The 18,498-nt window shown below is 44.5% G+C and overlaps 1 long non-coding RNA gene across 4 annotated transcripts in view; it reads right to left on the bottom strand.

Moving 5' to 3' along the window:
* LOC126505347 (uncharacterized) overlaps positions 1–17,076 on the bottom strand; it is a 49,130-nt gene extending 32,054 nt beyond the window's left edge. The window contains exons 1-5 of one of the 4 annotated variants that reach the window (XR_007592866.1): positions 13,559–17,076; positions 11,093–11,308; positions 9,737–9,891; positions 9,287–9,412; positions 7,015–7,131 (exon numbers count right to left, since the gene is read on the bottom strand). This is a non-coding gene — a long non-coding RNA (uncharacterized lncRNA). Of the gene's footprint in view, positions 1–7,014; positions 7,132–7,650; positions 9,075–9,286; positions 9,624–9,736; positions 9,892–11,092; positions 11,309–13,558 lie in introns of those variants that run through there. The other 3 variants (XR_007592867.1, XR_007592868.1, XR_007592869.1) reach the window with 3 other exon arrangements.
* Between the last annotated feature and the right edge of the window lie 1,422 nt (positions 17,077–18,498).

Here is an 18,498-nt window from a genome sequence, read left to right as displayed (position 1 = left end):
CCTTAAGCTGAAGAGCTACTGAGGGAGGGAGAGTTGGTGAGCGGGTTTTCTTCAGGGATAAAGCCCTGTTAGATTGCCTGAGATCCATTATATATTGGCAATATTAATTAGACTCAATAGGCTCTGTGTGTGTGAGAGAGGGGGGGGGGGATGATGATGAATGAATTTGAGAGGGGGACGTGGAGGAGAGGGACACTGCAAGAATGGAGTGTAGAGTGTGGTGGGGAAGAGTAGAAATGATGTAAACACAGTGCACTCACATATAAATCTCTCAAAAATAATAAATAGCAATAATTGAGCCAGGCATGATGATGCATGCTTTTAATCTCAGAACTCAAGAGGCAGAGGCAGGTAGATCTCTCTGAGTTCGAGGCCAGCCGGGTCTACACAGTAAGACCCTCCTCACAAATAAATAAACATTCAGTAAAGTAATGACAACACAGTACACTGTCATTACTCTTGGGGCATCATGCAGTCTCTTAGGGAGCAAGCAGAAAGTGTTCCCTTTGACCCGCTGCTCCGTCAGCCAAGCAGCCTATTCTGTGGCATGCGTGTTGCATGGTTAGGGATGGACACAGCCTGGCCTGGCTCTCAGAGCTTTAAAACCTAGTGAAGACTATAAAACACACATGTAAGCACATAAAGCACATGGATGTACAAGTGTTGGGACAGTGTAGCTAATACTGGAGTCAGAGGAGTTGGGACAGTGTAGCTAATATTGGAGTCAGAGGAGTTGCTGTCAACAACAAAAGCCCTAAGCAGTGATGGTCAGGAGACTCAGGGAAGACTTACAGGCGTTCTCCTCACTTTACAGGAAAGGACACGAAGGCCAGGAAAGGCTAAGTCTAGGACTGAGCAGCCACAGGAGGCATGGGCAAACACTGTTTACAGCACCCAGCTGCCAACCATTTTAGAGTGATCTAACACTCGTAATTAATCTGTGTAGAAAGAGTCCTTTAGGGAACTCACATTTATAATCTTCAATACTCGCTGACATGTCCCCCCAAAACCAGTTAAAACTGAAAGAGCCACAATCAAATGACTCTACCACACACACCTGTTTTGATCTCTGTGACATCAATTGCCAGGTTGCTAAAGACACAACACTCTTCAGCCAGTGGTTTGGACAGGAAAACACGCTGTGCCCGACTCGGTGGCAACATGGAAGAGTCTTTTTTGCCCCTTCGGGTGACTCATTCCCTTGTCAGATTTTAGAGCCCCCGAGTTAGAATAAAACACCCTAAGACCCCCAGGAAGCTACACTCCTGTGGAGAAGGGATTTCTAAGGCCCAGCATCAAATCGCCTTTGATTTTTCCCTTGAGTTTATTTCTGTCACCGTGAATCAGGTAATGCATTTCAGCTTTTAAACCATGAAGAGATCTTTCTTTTTTTTAAAAAAAAAATAGCTCTCACAGCTTTAATCTTATATTTCCATGCGTATTGAGATAAATGTTGTAAAACTATCAATTCTGTCAAAACCTGGCAAAGAGAAAACAAGACACCATACAATCTTAATGTCCAAACTGACTGGTGATTATCAGGGATTAAATGTTCAGGAATTCCAAATCTTTTTTGATTTGAGATGTCTAGATAACTTTTGTTTTTCCATAATTGTGTGAGGTTTCTACATAGTATTTAAGAATCAATTATATTGCAATTGATGTAATTAACTCTAATAATCCATTAAAAGTCGGTAGGAGGGCTATTCAAGTCAACAGAAAAGAAGGAGTGGATTATGAAGGTGTTATTAACCTATACAGAATTTTACCAGACATTTTCTTTTCTTACATAATAAATACACAGTGTTAGGAAGGCTGTCATTATAATTTAGTATGAACAATAGTCCATCACTTCCTTTCCTATGCAACCCTTAACTAATTCCATGCACCATGCACAAGTTAAATGAAGCCTTTTCTACCCAGGGTGCAGTCGCATCAATCATCCATTACTCCACGATGAGCGATGGGGGCCCTGCTCAGCTGAGTGGAAGAGAAGTGTGGCCCAGCCGAAATGTCAGGCCCACCTTCTCTTTGAATTGACAACTTTCGGTTTCTGATGCCTGTCTGCATTTTAGCAAGCAATCAAAGAGAAAGTTTGAGAGAAGAGAAAGCCGTGCTTACGCTTGATGGGTGCTAACTTGTCGTGGAAAGTAAGGTCACACACGTGTCCTCTTGACCCCTGAGCCAGATGTGCAGCCTACTGCTCTTTGGAGTCAAGTGAAGTCCACCTTACCCACTCCCGGAGCCTCCCACTCTTGCGCCCTCCCAGCTCAAGGGAATCGTTTTGTTCTAGCTATATGAACCAGACAGACACCTTGAAGAGCCAACCTCAGGAGATTTTCACATTACTGGATCCTCAGACAGCCAGCCTCAGGAGATTGTCACGTCACTGGGTCTCCAGACAGACACCTCAGACAGCCAGCCTCAGGAGATTGTCACGTCACTGGGTCTCCAGAGCACAGGGTGTGTTTCGAGGCCACAACATTATATCCCTGCAGTTTCCATTACTCCTGGAAAAACTCGATGGGAAAACAAATCAGGAGTTCAGGGCTTTAAAACAAAGGTCACAGCTGAGTGTGGTGGTACCGTCATCCCAGGGGCTCTTGAGGCTGAGACTTGAGGATAGCATGTTCTTCCCAGGGGCTCACGAGGCTGAGACATGAGGATGGCATGTTCTTCCCAGGGGCTCACGAGGCTGAGACATGAGGATGGCATGTTCTCCCCAGGGTACAGAACAATTTTAAGGCTGGCTTGGGTTTGTAACTTTACAAGATCCTATATCAACTGTTTAAAATATGGAGCGTAAGCTGTAGCTAACTGCTAGAACAACTGCCTAACAAGTTCAAGGCCCTACATCCAATCCCCAGCTCCTCAAAAACAAAAAAATAATTAATTTATTAATGAATTACAGGTCAACAAGCAGACTGTCCTTCTCTGAATGGATTCTCATCATTCATCATTTCCCACGGGGCCTTTGACACTTTGAAATGGACAAGTGTTGTTCTAAATTTCTTGTCTCTACATGAAAGAACAAGTGGCTGGTGGTCTCAGCCATTTACCGACCATCAGCTTCCCTAGGGACACAGACTGCTATGGCTTCAGCTAGCTTTGTGTAGATGTCACAGAGGGCAGCTGTGCCTGGCAAAGACGCAGAGCCACAGGGCCTATGGTAGAGAGGACCCTGCGCCTGGACAGGAGATGGGGGATAGCAGGGTATGAACCAAGGACCTTCATTCCTTTGTAAACCGGATGGGGAAAGACCCCTGGCTTCAGTGAGTTGCATTCACTTAGAATGACATTAAAGGGAGACGTGAAATGTGCTTTTGTAAAGCACAAAACCCTTTGCAGATCCAAGAGTTTGTTTGCACAGGTAGCCTTGACCAAAGTCGCAGAGACTCTTCAAAGTCAGGAGAAAGGGACAAAACACAGTTCCTCAAACTTTGAAGCGTGTGGAGTCGTCTGGGGAGTTATTTCAAACCACCCTATCCATTTCCCGGGTGACTCTGATTGGAACTCCAGGCTGGGAGACACTTGGATAAGGGTTTGACTGGAAATAGGCTCCCATCCACTCATCAGATATTTGGAACATGCAGAAATCTCGGAGGACAGAAACAATTACAAGATATGGCTCAGATGGTGAGCAACTTCAGGGCTACATGTGGGGGGAAGATAAGATGAAAGCTGTGCGCAGATGTAGGACCCACAGCCCACAGTCACAATCTCCCTGCGTCCCTTTGGAGCGAGAAGCCAGACAAGACTCCACTCTCCCCAGAGGGAAACTCTGGTTCCTAGCATTGGTTAAAGCACCCGTGTGAGCGCCTCTATTCCCAAAGTGTGAGCCTCGCGCCCGGGGCCCTGAGGACCAATGTGGGTCATAGGAGTCTGGGTCAGGCATCAGGAGAAGAGTGTGGATCCTGCCTCCGTCTGAGAAAAGCAGGCATCTTGGAGAGTTCCGCTCAGACATGGAAGGGACAGAGGCCTCTTTGCATTCCAGAGAGCATCTGGTCTATGGGGGCACCCAGGAAGCCTGAATGAGACGATTCCAGATGTGGTCAGCTGTGTGAGAAGAACGGGAGACTTAGCCTCGGAAGGTTTCACTTTGAGTCTCCTCCCCAAGGTCAGGCTCCCAGAGCCCATCTGGAGTCCCAGCAGCGTCTTGGAGCAGAAGAATGCCACCTCCTCTTTTCTGACACCCTACTGTCCCTATGTATGGGTCCCAAGAACAGTGACTAAAGAGTCCTGGTCCAAGAGCCAGGAGGCCTGGCTTGTGATACTGCCCCTGCCAGTAACGAGCTACAAAACCATGTCTCCTTCTGTGTCATATCCATTTCCAAAGAGGAACACCCAGGAGACTGCCATCCTCTCCAGCTACTTCACAGGGCTGACATGAGGACTCCATGAAACCCTTTGAAAAGGTAGAAGAGTATCTCTGAAATCAAGAAATGAATGGGACACCTCTGAGTAAAATGCTGACCTCTGGATTGTGCCGTCTGATCATGAGCCTGTGCCCCGGTTCACCGGAGAACATTCTATCACATTCTATCTGCTGCTCTGCTTTGAAAACGTGGCCCGGTCTCCTGAGAAGTCACCACCACAGTGTCCTCTGCAGATAAAGACTTGTGGACGAGGTTGCTGTGCCTGCTGCATCCCCTCCAGCTTTGGCAGATACGAATTCTCTCTCCAGGCCTACAGAAGCTAAAAATGCTATGGCTTTGCCCAGCCATCTCTTACCTCACACCCACCCCCAAGCCTCAGCCTGCTTGCCCAGATCTGGAGGTACCTGAGTCATCTGACCCCAACCCATTCATGTGACATCTTTGTTCGCTGCTACATTGACTTGAGAGAGGAAAAAAATACCTCAACCAGGAAATGTAGAGGTATTTCATCCTCCCCTCACGTGGTCCTGGAATATCGCTTTAAAGAACATTCTTGTGGTGTTTCCAGATCTTTCCTTTTAGTCCTGCCACGGGAGGAGCTGGTCCGAGGGGAAACTGCTCCCCAGCAGAGCCGATCTTCAAAGGGACTTCTTCGGGCAGGAAGAGGGAATGTCTGATATTGTGGCTGAATAAACAGACTCATCAAGCTCAGAGCCAGTTTGGAAAGCTAGGCCCTCTGAGTCTGCCGTCTGCTAGCCCCGCACCGCGCATTGCTACGGCTCTATTTGTAATGTCCTCCTGTCTCTCTCTCCTACTCTATGGTCTTCTTCACCAAATGCCGTAGCGTAGCTGACTGTGGAATGACCACTTTCCTTACTATTTGTACGCTAACCTAAAATAATAGGCTCTGCACGTCTCAACGATGCAGATCTCACTGCCTTGCAATCTCTACCACAGCCCACAGTCATCAACTTCCCACAGTTGTAAAGGGAGATCAGCCTGGTACAGCAATAAACACCCAACATTCATGTTCCAAGGACACTGAGGCAGAGGGAGCACCAAGAGGTCAAGGCCATCCTATGCTACTTAGTGAATTCTAAGGCAAGCTGACTGTTAAAACAAAGCAGATTATATGGTTGGCTCATAACACACTGTACGTCAGCCCTGGGCACACCACTGGTAGAATCCTAAGCTTTACAGGATTCCAAAGAACTCGTTTTCAGAAACAAACAACACCACCTACAAATCCACACACTCCGAAAGACAACTGTCTCCCCTGTCCCCTGAAATGGTTCAGGGTCCCGCAATCTATCCTAGGGTCACTCAGACGTAACTACCTAAACCTTCTAGAACCATCAGTTTTTCCATTGACAAGCTGCTCACGATCAAAATTCCAAGCCCCAGGTCACAGCAGGGATTAGGCTTAGAGACCGGAATTTCTCTTTTCCGTCCTGGAAAATTTGGGATTTTCTTTTAGCACTAAATAAGCACCAAAAGATGTCGTGGCTATTCAGAAAACCCGGATATTAATGCATGACTTTTGACATGTGTGCATCCACGTATACTCTCCTGGACATAGACACTCTATGAATTTCCCATCTCAAAATTTCAGTCCCGTCAGAATTTGTTTCTGAAATTCTGAAATTTATGTTTGCTCTAAATATCCTGATATTTATTTATTTATTATATTTTCTTGTGGGAAATATTCTGAAAGACACACATTCTTGGGAGGGTTTAGAAAACTCTCCAGAAACTAAGTTTCAAATGAAAGTTCATCTCTTCCAATTAATTTATCCCTTCCACAACTGGCTATCGGTGGCTGTGTTAGCCTACTTCCTGGCTGTCCCCCTGTCCTATTCTAACAGAAACAATAGGAGAAAGTCATAGCTATATCTGGATAATATGGATATCTAGGATTCAAAGCAGCTTTAATTTGCTCCCAATAGTAGGCAGTTAAGTAATCATTCAGTTAGTTATCCCTCCCAATCTGCCAGCAACATTGCCACTGTCTTCCTAAGTACCAGTGAGAGCTATGGCTATAATCCCCTCACGAGGGACACTGAGAAAGGAGGTTTGCTGTGAGTTCAAGACAAGCATGGGCTACAGCAAGACTGCTTCAAATAAAATAAAATTAAAAATAGAAAAATAAAGACTACTTGGGCTCCCTAGGATGGTCAGCATTTTCAGGGTGTCTGTTTATTGGTGACCATCGTGAGTATCGTCGAGGAGTCACAAGGATCAGGCCGCTGTGTCCCCCCTCACTGACCCAGCCTAACAGCCACGCATGCACCAAGTAGTCCACATACCTCACCATTTTATAAAGCCATATTGTGTCTATTCCTGGAGAAAATAAAAAAGTATCCCAGCTCAGCCACTCCGGTACTGGCTGACAAATTCCCAGATATTTAGAAGATACCAACGATTGGATTTTTCATTTTTTAACTGATTTCTGTATAGGTGGCATCATCAACCGCCCATCAAACGAAGAACAAAGGTCAGAGACTGTTTGTAGCCAGGCATTCTCAGATGCGCCCCCCTCCACCCAGCGTGGAGCAGGCTCTCCTTGTGCAACCACGGACGCAAACATCCCTTAGGCATAGAGAGCGGGACAAGGTGGGAGGCATTGGCTTTTGCTCACCTTTGGCCAGGCTTTATTTGTTCTACAGATAAAAAAATAACTTTGGACTTCTTTATCCAGCCAGTTACCTTGCATCGGCAGTGAACTCCCTCAAAACTTTCTGTTCCCGTCAGACTCCTGAGAAAACAAAACGGAAAAAATAAAAGCACAGTTAAAATCTACTTTCTTTGGTCAACATCCTAGCATTGAGCAATTTCTTGACATCTAAAAGGGGCTGTCCTGGAGTCTGACTGGAAGTGAACTCTCTATTGATCAAATGCTGGGGCCGGGAACAACCGGAGAAGGGAAGCTGAGCTTGCAGACCCTGTCCTATGTCACCTCCCATCTCTCCCCTCGGCCTCATTAGGACTTTTTGTTCCTTTTGAAAATAGGGATCTTTGGATGTTTAGACCATACACTTCTACCAACAATAAAATGTTAAATTTAGTTTAATTTACAAACTACACATTTATTAACCTATTCTGAATATAGAGAATACAGGAACACAGGAATATTACACCTGTGCTCAGGTGTTTGATTTCATATAGAACCCATAAATATGGAGGATTATTGCATGACAACTAAAAAGAACACGCATGCCAAAATTTAAGGTGAAATTAAAATGAACACAAATGGGCTTAACGTCTTATTTCTCACACCAATAGATCGCTTCCGAATTCCCATGAGGTAGCGACACCTTACTTCTGCATCCATCCCTTTTCAAATGTGGGCTTCTATCACTCTCCCCCGCCAAGCACCACTTTGTCCTCAGGAAAACCTGTGTTTGTGGAAAGATCCGCTGCCTGTCATAATGGGTGTCTGTGAACAAGGACATATCGTAACATTCACAATTTAAGTATGAGTATAATTATGAGAAGAAAGCTGCATTTTACCTTAATATCAGAAGTACCAAAATATTCAGGGTATTGGGACAGCAATGTGTTGCCTAGTGGCCCTGATCTCAGACCTCCTCGCCAGATGTGCCGCAGCAGCCCCGCGCTCTCCAAACAGAAACATTTCCAATGGATACAAGAGAGAAGGGAGGGTGGCTGACAGGCTAAAGGGTTTCTACGAAGTTAACATTTGATTTCTACTCAAGGTTTATGTTCCTTTAGAATTCAGGAGGGGGACAATTCCCCGACAGCCCCCACAGAGGCAGAAGCACAGTCCTCTGCACCCTGCTGATTCCCTCCCCAAGGAAGGCCCAGATGAATTCTCCTAGGTCTGCACAGAGATTCCAGGGCTCTGTAGCTTTACATTGAGGGATTAAAGACTTCCACAGAACAAAAGGAAAAACAGATATTTGGGGGGCTTAAATAACGGCAAGTTCTTACATACTCAGAGATTTATGCCTGTCATAAATAGATGGAGCCTAAGATGAATAGTGATCTGATTTTCATATTTGTGATCACAAGCTGGAGATCTTTTATAACGACAGTATTCCTTAGGCGTGTGTATACATCCAATTCACCAAATCATCTCAAAAGCTTCAGCTTGACTTCGACCCACAAAACAAAGGGAAGCAGAAAGAATTGATCAGGAATTGAGACGCTTCTTCAGAAGTTTGTATGCACAGGTCTGTATGTATCCATATCAATTGCATACATATATGTGTGCTTATGTATACATTTGCATGTGAAGAGAAGTCCCTGCCATAACCATTCATCTAGGAAAATCACTATACAGTGATTCTCCAGCAAGCACTGAATAATACAATGGAACACATAGCGCAGACCAGAGATTACTCAGCAGTTATGAGCACATACTACTCTTGCAGAGGATCAGGTCCCAGTGCTCATTCAAGGTGGCTCACAACTACCTATATCCCAGCTCCAGGAGGATCCCTGCATTCAGGCACAAACCACACACAGACACATGAATGTACATAATTAAAATAGATAGGGACTAAAGAGATGACTCCGTAGTTAAGAGAATTTCTTGTTCATCCAGAGGACTCAGGTTTGGTTTCCAGCACCCACGTGGTGACTCACAACCCTCTATAACTCTAGTTCTAAGAGATTGGATGCTCTCTTCTGATCGCTACAAGTTGGAGTCATGCATGTGGTACACACACATACCTTCTTGCTCAAAAAATACTCATACACATGAAATAAAATAAATACACTTTTAAAAATTAAATCTTCTCAAACAGCAAACGAGCGTGTAGCTTGCAGAGAGAAGAATTGCATATAACTAAAGTCAGATTATTGCAAATTTCCACTTTAGAAAAAGGACTTTTCAGATAAGCAAAGCTGTATTGAAAATAGAAGAACTTCAGACTGGCAAATCATACCCACATATATAACCCTCACAGATATGAGGAAGAAACTGGTCCTGCAGCACCAGCCATGAGGTTGGAGTTCGGAACTCACAGAAGACAAGCAATGATGGGCCAGAATTCAGTCTTCCCTGAAACATTCTGGCAAACAAGGAAAATTACGTTGTTGTTGTTGTTGTTGTCCACTTAAAATACCCAAAAATATGCTTTCACGCACAGGAGACAATGCCTCAGAAGGCACAGGACTGACAGAGGTCCCGGGAATTCTACCTCTCTTGCGCCTTTCCAGGCAATGACCTTTGTTTCTGAAATGTCAAGACATCTCTTATGTCATCATGAGCCTATTCTCCCAGCCCCTCAGAGTGCCACCCTCAAATGGACATAAGCGGTGCCAAAAGTGATAAGACCTGGGAATTGCTGAGTGCCACCAATCCTTCTGTCAACACAGCTGACCTGAAATCTGACCTTGATCACCTTCCTTTAACGGTGCTGAGGACAGGCACACAGAGACAAACTGTTCATCAGCTGCTCTCCCAGGCAGGAGTCTCAGGTGGGAACGGATGCTGATTCTGCCTCTCTTGACTGTCTGAACTCAACTCTCAATCCATGGTTGGCTCCAGCTGTTCCAAAGAACACAAGGACAGATATGCTAGGGAGAACAGGAACTCAACGGGGAGAATGCTGACTTTTCAGCTTCTTCAATAATCCCTGTTATGAGCCAAAGAAGATAGTTTGAACCCCCACATGAAGCACTAATTTCCCATTCTGTCAAACCACAGTGAACACTTCAGTGTTTCCCAAACTGTTAAGGCTTTGTTATGTCTCGTGAATGAATCAGCGCAGCAAGGTGCTCATCAGGTGAGGGGTCAGACACATACAGATGCCTCCACCTTGTCAGTGGGAAAGTCAGAAGTGATCAGAACAGTTGGTTTGCCCGGTTCATGAGCAAACACTCTTAGTGTTCACAGTTACTGCTCAGCTGTTAGTTCTGAAGACTGGTGAAACACAAGCTAAGTTTAAACCTTCATGAGTCCCTGTCTACGGGAAAAGCACTTCAGTACTACGGGGAAAGCCACACACGGGACACCTGTGATCGCGTCTCCTTAAGATGATCATGCCAAGTATTTCTTTCAAGGCACAAACCATTCCCCTTGTGTTAGGGCAGAATCTATTCCTCTAAGCCTTGGAATATGGGTTCACCAGTGTCATTCTTCACACAAGGGAGAGGGAAGAAATGATCACACGACTTTCAAGGAGATATTTTAGAATCTTTGCAACATCCACCCAAATGTCTCAGAACATTGGCTCTAGAGGAAGCTGATCACAATATGAAAATCTGATGACCCAAAGACCACCAAAACACAAGGAAATCTAAGATAACCATGTAGACAGAGAGTTCTGATTAGCCCAAGGCCAAAAATACAAATGGAGTTGCTCTAGCCTCAGCCACCATCTGATATGAACACATGAGACTCCAAGTAAGAGCTGCCCAACTGAGCTGTCAACCCAAGAACCACAAGTAACACAATACACTCCCTTATTGTCACTACGCTTAGAATACTTTATCAGCAACAGTGCTGGGTAGCTGAAACAGGTTTCTATAGCTACTAAATAAGTACACAGGCTGGGAAAAACAGGCTACTTAGAAAAAAGGATCACTAAGCAAATCTAATAAAATCTACCAAAGGCTTTATGTAGGGGATATCAGCAGTGGTCAAGACCATTTGGAAACTGGACAGCTTTGTGGATAATTGTGGCCAAGAGGAAATCTGCTATGGAGAAAGTAACTTTTTTTTTGAGAGTGGAATTTTCCAAACTCACCAACCATCTCAGCGGGATTCGTTAGCTGATTGCTCAATGTTCTGCTCGCCTCTCCTTTACACAGAGCAAACTCATGACTGTCCCAGCCACGATTCTAGGTACAAAGTAGACAAAACATAGCACACCAAGGAAAAGCATTGGTAGGCACAGGAAGCAGGTTCCAAAGAGCTCAACCTGCTCATTTATTTTGTAAAGGAGACTGTGGTCCAGGTAGCACTGTAAAACAACCAAATATAGCGGGAGATAAGCGTGGGCGGGAGTGGAAAATAGAGGCTAAATGCCGGGCACAGGCAGCTGTGACATCATAACAGCCCCCGTGATTGCACTGATATGGCCACCCCTTTATTATGACAAGCTTAATTATGACACGATCCATATCTATCAAGTCTTTGATGGTTGTAAATAAGTCTGAGTCATTCCGCCATCATTTTTACCAGAGACACAATAGCTTTAGCCTTTGGGGGTAATGAAGAAAATAAATGCCAAGAGGATGGATTTAATCCTTGTGCCTTTTCCGTTAAAATGGAAACAGGGCCTGCTGCCCCCCTTCCTGGGTATCAATTTTTTATGGCTGAGTAGGTCTTCTTGGTACTCAAATACCACACCCCTCACTTAAAGAATACTTTCCACTCTATTCCAGTCTAAACCCACAAATCCCTCATTCCCAAACAGGAATTCCATCTCGTATAAGAGTACAAGATTGTGTGCATAATCAGCTGAAAAAATGTTGACACACGTTGACCAACTTTATAAACAAACTCAGTATAAAACAGACAAAAAACTATGGTTGACAGTTTTTATGGATCCAGTAAGGCAGAGCGTCTACAAAGCATCCACCCTTTGCCTGTGTGTACAAACAGAACCCAGGACTCAGGGGCGTCCGCACTATAAGCAGGGTAGGAAGGAAAGTGCCTTTCGCTGAGATCTAACTTATTTGATTTTTCTTTGTTTCTTTTGATTCTGCCACATTCATGAAACCAATTCAAAATAATTTATTGTGTGGCATGAAGACAAGGGGTTCATTAAGGTCTGTTCTTGAGACGTTTTCAAGAAAATGTGAGTTACAAAGGACAACCCTGTTGGATGTCTCACCAGAAGGACCAAGAGAGTGATGCTCAACCCTCTTTTGTTGAGAGACAGCACGTACCTTCAGCATTCTTCCAACCCCTCCTGGGCTGGAGGATTGCTTCAGTGGTTCAGAGCACTGGTTGATCATCCAGAGGACTGGAGTTTGATTCCCACACCCACAAAGCAGCTCACAAACGTATGTTAACTACAGTCCCAAGAAAGCTAACAGCCTCTTCTGGCCACTTTGGGTACTGCATGCCCATGGTACATGGACATAGAATTCTATACATAAAATAGGAATAAATAAAATCTCAAATATTTTAATTAAAAAATTTAAAAATAAAATTCTCCCATACTTCAAGGCCTGGGAGTCTAGAAAATACATTTCCCAGGCTCTCTTGCCAAGAAGATTCTTAGAGTGATTTGCCACTGACATCACAGGAAGCTGAAAAGGCAAGAAACAGACATTTTCCTCAATCAGTAGCCACAAGCAGGTGTTTGTGTGCATAGACAAGGGACAGATGGTGGGTTGTATGTCACTTCTATGCAGACAGCTGAGGGCATCAGTGTCCACTTGCATAACTTCCTCGATCTCTCCTTCCCAACCCTCTCAAGAGTTCTGTTTACCTTCTAATTCTGTACATGGTATCCCTTCCTCAGGAGAATATTCAAGTAGATAAGTCACAACAGAACTGGGTAGGTATTGTTTCAATAATAAATAACTCCTTGCTCTCTAGTCTTAACTTGGTACAGCCTAGGATTACTTGAAAAATCTTAGTGTTTTTTTTTCAATTTTTGATTTATTTAAGTGTTTTGCCAGCACATATGTGTTGGGGGAGGCCACTAGTTTGTTTTCCCACTGCCCTTACCCAAAACAATCACACAGAAATCTGTATTAATTGCAATACTGTTTGGCCAATAGGTTAATCATATTTCTGGCTAACTCTTATATCTTAAATTAACCCATTTCTATTCATCTGTGTATTGCCACATGGCTGTGGCTTTCTGGCAAGGTTCCGGGGCATCTGTCTCTTGCGGGTGGCTACATGGCTTCTCCCTGACCCCACCTACTTTCTCCAAGCATTCAGTTTAGTTTTCCCATCTAGCTCTATTCTGTTAAGCCATTGGCCAAAAGCAGCTTCTTTATTAACCAATGGCAATAAAACATACTCACAGCATACAGAGGGGAATCCCACATCACTTCCCCTTTCTGTCTAAATAAAAAGGAAGGTTTTAACTTTAACATAGTAAATTTACATATAGCAAAACAAGTATCAAGCAAGAATTACAGTTACAATATTTATATCTACTTTATCGTTTATCATAACTAAGGAAAACTATAATTATAACTACCTATTCTTCAACTCCATTAAAGACCACTGAAGGAAATAATATTACCTGAGCTAATAGGAAGTGCAGTATAAGCGAGTGCCAAAACCGTAGAATTGACAGAGACATCTTGCTGCTTGAACAGTCACCCAAAGTTCTTCTGTATCATTGGGGCATCCAATCTTCAGCCCACAGGCCCATAGTATCTGGCAGACTTTTCCATGAAGCAGGAAATTTGAAGATGTGTTCTGCCTTGTAATGGCTAAGTCCATCAGTCACTTTCTTCTGTGTCCTGCTGAATGTCTGGCAGACTCTTTCATGAAGCAGGAACCATGAAGGACTGGCTCACCTTCAGCAGTCATTTCTCTGTGGTCCCACAGATCTAGTCAAGCAGTTCAGGCAGGAGCAGTTTCTTGCCCACATGGCTAACCAACTCTCTGAGCAGCTAGCCACATCTCCACTGCACTACTCTGGTTCTTTCTTTTCTGTGTCGTTGCTATGACATCGCTTTCCCCATCACAGCACAGCCTCCTCCTGCTCTCAACACCCTCTCCTCCTCTTCTCTATGTGTTCTCTCATGCTGGAACTCACCATGGTGGTCTGAGTGAGAAAGGCCCTCACAGGCTCATACATTTGAATGCTTGGGCTACAGTTGGTGGAACTGCTTGGGAAGGATTAGGAGGTGTGGCCTTGTCAGAGGAGGCATGGCACTGGGCATGGGTTTTGAGGTTATTGTTATCTCTGCTTCATACTTGTGGGTCAGATGTAAGCTCTGAGCTACTGACCCAGAGCTGCGCCTGCCTGCCTCCATGTTCTTCACCATGAAAGTCAGAGACTCCCACTGTAGAACTATGACCCCAAATTAAATGTTTTTTTTTTTCTATAAGTTGCCTGGAGCATGGTGTTTTGTCACAGCAATAGGCAAGCAACTAAGACACCCACTTTCCTTGATTTTGCTCTTCACAGAAATTTACCAGTGTTCTACTCTCTTCTCCTGGCAGCTTCTAAGCCTGGGGTCAAGACAAAAAGATGGGGTTGTCACTCTGTCCAAAGCCAGAGAGAAAGCCATTGCAGTCACTTCACCCTCCACTCAAAAATCATCTTATCCTCACTGTTGTGTTTGATGGACAGCAGAAGGAGAAACCCCATTTGATAAAGCAAAAAAATAATAAAAAACAAAACCTTCTTGGAAGACTATATGGGGAAAAAATAAAAATTCTTTTTAAAAATTCATTTTATATGTGTGTGAGTGTTTGGCCTGCATGTATGTCTGTACACTACATGTGTGCCTGGTGCTCACAGCAATTAGAAGAGGGAGTCCGGTCCCCTGAACCTGGAGTTAGAGTGGTTGTGAGTTACCATGTTGGTGTTGGGTTCCAAACTCTGGTCCTCTGCAAGAACCACTGAGCTATCTCTCTGATCCCTAAAAAGTCATTTTTGAAAGAATGAACTTTGAGTGTTTTCTAGCATACCAACACCACATTCTTCTATAAAAGGTCGACAACATAAGTGACCACCTCTTCCTCATCACCTGCTTCATTCTCTGCTTATAGTTTGGGATAAGAACAGGGGGAAATGGTCTCAATTCCAGTCCCAATGGCTTCCTATCTTTTCAGTGATTGATTTCACATCAGTCTGTCACGCAATCCCTTCTGTGCAGACACGCATCAAGGTACACCAGAGTTTGAATGAGATTCCTGTGTTCCCAGGCTCACTGCAGAGTGACTAATGGTAGCCAGGACACGGCAGCAACTTTGTTGTCCATCAGTAGATAAAGGGGTAAAAAACCTCAGGGCTAGAGAGATGTTTCAATGGTTAAAGACACTGGCTGTTCTTCCAGAAAACTTGGGTTTGAATTCTACCACCCATATGGAAGCTCATAGCTGCTATAACTCCAGTTCTAAGGGATCTGATGCCCGTTTCTGGCTTCCAGGGGTACTACACACATGTGGTACACTTACATACACACAGGTAAGACACTGATACACAAAAAATAAAAATAAATCTTTTTTAGTAATCATGGCACATATAAATAGCTTGACTTATGACCAGACTATTTCTATAAAAGTTGCTTGAAGTTAGAATAATAATGATGCATGGAGGAGCTTAACATAGAAAATGAAAAATTATAAATCCTCACAGTTATTAATCGCAACAATAACAGTTGTGAGCATTTTTTGAGCACTCGCTGTATAGCAGGAGCTGTTCTATGCCTTTCATGTGGCTCTCTTCTTGGAATCCCTCAGCCCCTCCCCCCCTCGGAGCTGTCTTATCAGCACCCTGACTTATTTAGGGATTTATTTTTGCAGAAGATGTAACATGCGACTAGCAACTGGCAGGATGAGAAATTATTGAAAATAGGAACATTATAGACCCATACATCTGTCATCCACAGGAATGAGGACTGGAGAGGCAGCTCCCGAGCTCACGGTCTGAGATTCACCTGCACAGTGAGTGAGGAGAAGACTACAGAAGCCCTAGTCCACCTCCTTCCTTGGTCAGAATGTCGGTGCACCAAATGACACCCTGCACATCCTCAGGTAGGTCCCTCAGCCATCCCCAGACCAGGGCCTCCAGTGCCAAGAGCTATTCTGTTCTGTTGAAAGTGGAGGACACTTTCCTGTGAAATACGTACAAAGAGCTAGCACATCTAGACAGCTTATGCCAAACGCGAAATGTCATCTACAATCAGGAGGAACACACCAACACCATGAGCCATCAGGCCCCTTTCAAGACTTTAGCACTGAAAATCAACCTTTTTCTTTTTTAAGGTCTGGATGGTCCATGTGACTCCCAGCTTCGTTGCATGTGATTCCCCATCTTCCATTCCTGTTGCTGGCCATCCACTCTCCTGTCATCTGTTTCTCCAACTTGAAAAGATAGGTAGGTGATGGATGGGTAGGTTATGGATTGATAGATAGATGATAGATAATCCTATCAATTAATAGATAGATGACAGAATGGTAGGTAGAGGGGGCAATAGACAAATTTTACATCTTCTCAGTCATATAAAGATTTCTGAGAGATGAACTGAATATTAAAAGTTTTTTAAAAGGCAATAAAAAATAAATTCTTCAGCAAGGTATGGTAACACATGCCTATAAATCTTAATATACAGGACCCCTTTTTCAGGAGAATTCTGAATTCAAGGCTACTCTAATCTGCATAACCTGGCCAACCTCAACTACATGGTAAACACTGATAGAGAGGGGAAGGGAAGAAGGGAAGGAGGGAGAGAAACTTCTTTATAATGACCTTTCTATTAGAGTGGTATGTGTGTGTGTGTACACACGTTTGTGCACATGCGCGTGCATGCACATTGGCATGTAAATAATAGAATAATGGTCTGTTTGTGCCATGGCATATATGTGGGTGTCAGAGCTGGCTCAAGTGTTTCTGGAGACGCCTGGCTCCACCTCTCACCTCCTATAGATATGTGACTGTTACAGACACTTGTGCTACGATGTCCCCAGCCTTTATGTGGCTGCTAGGGATACAAACCTAGGTTTACAGATTGGAGCAATAAACACTTTACCCACAATGCCATTACCTAGCCCATTACCTCCCTTTGTTTAAGGTCAAATAAACCCACCCTTATTGTGGCCCAAATCCCCTCATCACCTGTTTTCCTCTGTCGTTCCAGAGGACCACAGCTGGGCCACTGCTGTCTCTGTGATCATCAACTCTTAGTCTTTCTTTCATCCTAACTTGAAGGGTACTTGACAGATGGGCACACAAAGGACAACTTGGGCCTTGCCCTGGTGCCAGGCTTGGGAAGGGGAGATAGAGAGATGCCCAGAAGAGACAGGATTGAAAATAGGTAACATGCTGACCATGTCAACTGAAGAATTATGGGCAAATGGACATGATGGAGCTCAGAAAAGCCACTATGGTGACCTCTAAGGGAAGGCAACGGCATGGGCTGAGAAGGGACAGAAGACCTGTCTAGAATGAAGTCATCTACAAGTCTGTAACCAAGTCGCTGGGGCGCAGAAACAGAGAAAGAAGGACACTATGCGGGGACACACTGGCAAAACACACGCATCCATCCCCTTCTACTACCAGCGGGGGCACTGTCAACACGGCAGTTAAGAAAGGCAAGGAACTAGGAAGACTGGGGTGCAAATAGGTGAGGCTACACCGTGGTGCTAATATCCGACCTAAGTGGGGGTGGCATCACCCGCTCTTCCCTGTAACCACCATGTCCTCCCAGCTACAGACGTGTGCTGAGCCTTGGCCAGAGAGCTGCCCTCTGTAGCGTTATCGACCATCCACTGGTATTATGCTTTTGATCCTAAATGTCCCCCCAGAGCTGGTATGTTAAATCTTCAGCCCCTAGCTGATGGGTAGAGCATAACTAAAATAAGCCATCATTAGGGGGCAGGTCCTTCAAGAATGTACTGGGCTCTCAGCCCTTTCTTCTCACTAATTTATTTTGCTTTTCTGGACATCCCAGCAGCGCAGGAGCAGCTCTGCCCCTCAGCTCTGATGCCTCCACTCACCACGTGTGCACAGCGATGAAGCTAAATGTCCACCCAGGGAGAACCTACAGAAACTGTTTGAGTCTAAATATGTGCTCTCTTTACAAATTGATTTTTCTCAGGCATTTTGTCAACTAAAAGATAGCCTTTCTGGCTACAAATGATCAAGTGATTTTTTTTTTTTGTTTCTGTCAATGTAAGTCCACAGTCTTATTTTATAACAAACATGATTCCGGGGTTCCTGGGAAAAAGAAGCTAAAATTTGTCCAAGGAAGATCAAAAGTTGAGAGTTGGTCAATGAATAACATTTGTTTGTCTTAGGAGCAGAAGGCTCTATGAGGCCAGAAGGCAGTGTGAGGGTCTGGGCAGCAGCCTGTGCTGGATCCCGACTGTTCCAGTCTGAGTAGGCTGCCTCTCTTCCCAAGTTCTATTTGTCAGAAGCAGGGGAGAGGTGTGGGGAGCAGGCAGAGAAGCAGAAGCAGGGGAGGGGTGTGGGGAGCAGGCAGAGAAGCAGAAGCAGGGGAGGGG

The sequence above is a fragment of the Alexandromys fortis genome, unplaced genomic scaffold (genome assembly GCF_014885135.2).
Source record: "Alexandromys fortis isolate MF-2015 unplaced genomic scaffold, M_Fortis_MF-2015_v1.1 scaffold_62, whole genome shotgun sequence".
Classification (NCBI taxonomy): Eukaryota; Metazoa; Chordata; class Mammalia; order Rodentia; family Cricetidae; genus Alexandromys; species Alexandromys fortis.
Note: the sequence above shows the minus strand (reverse complement) of the source record. Positions and strands in the feature narration are given on the sequence as shown.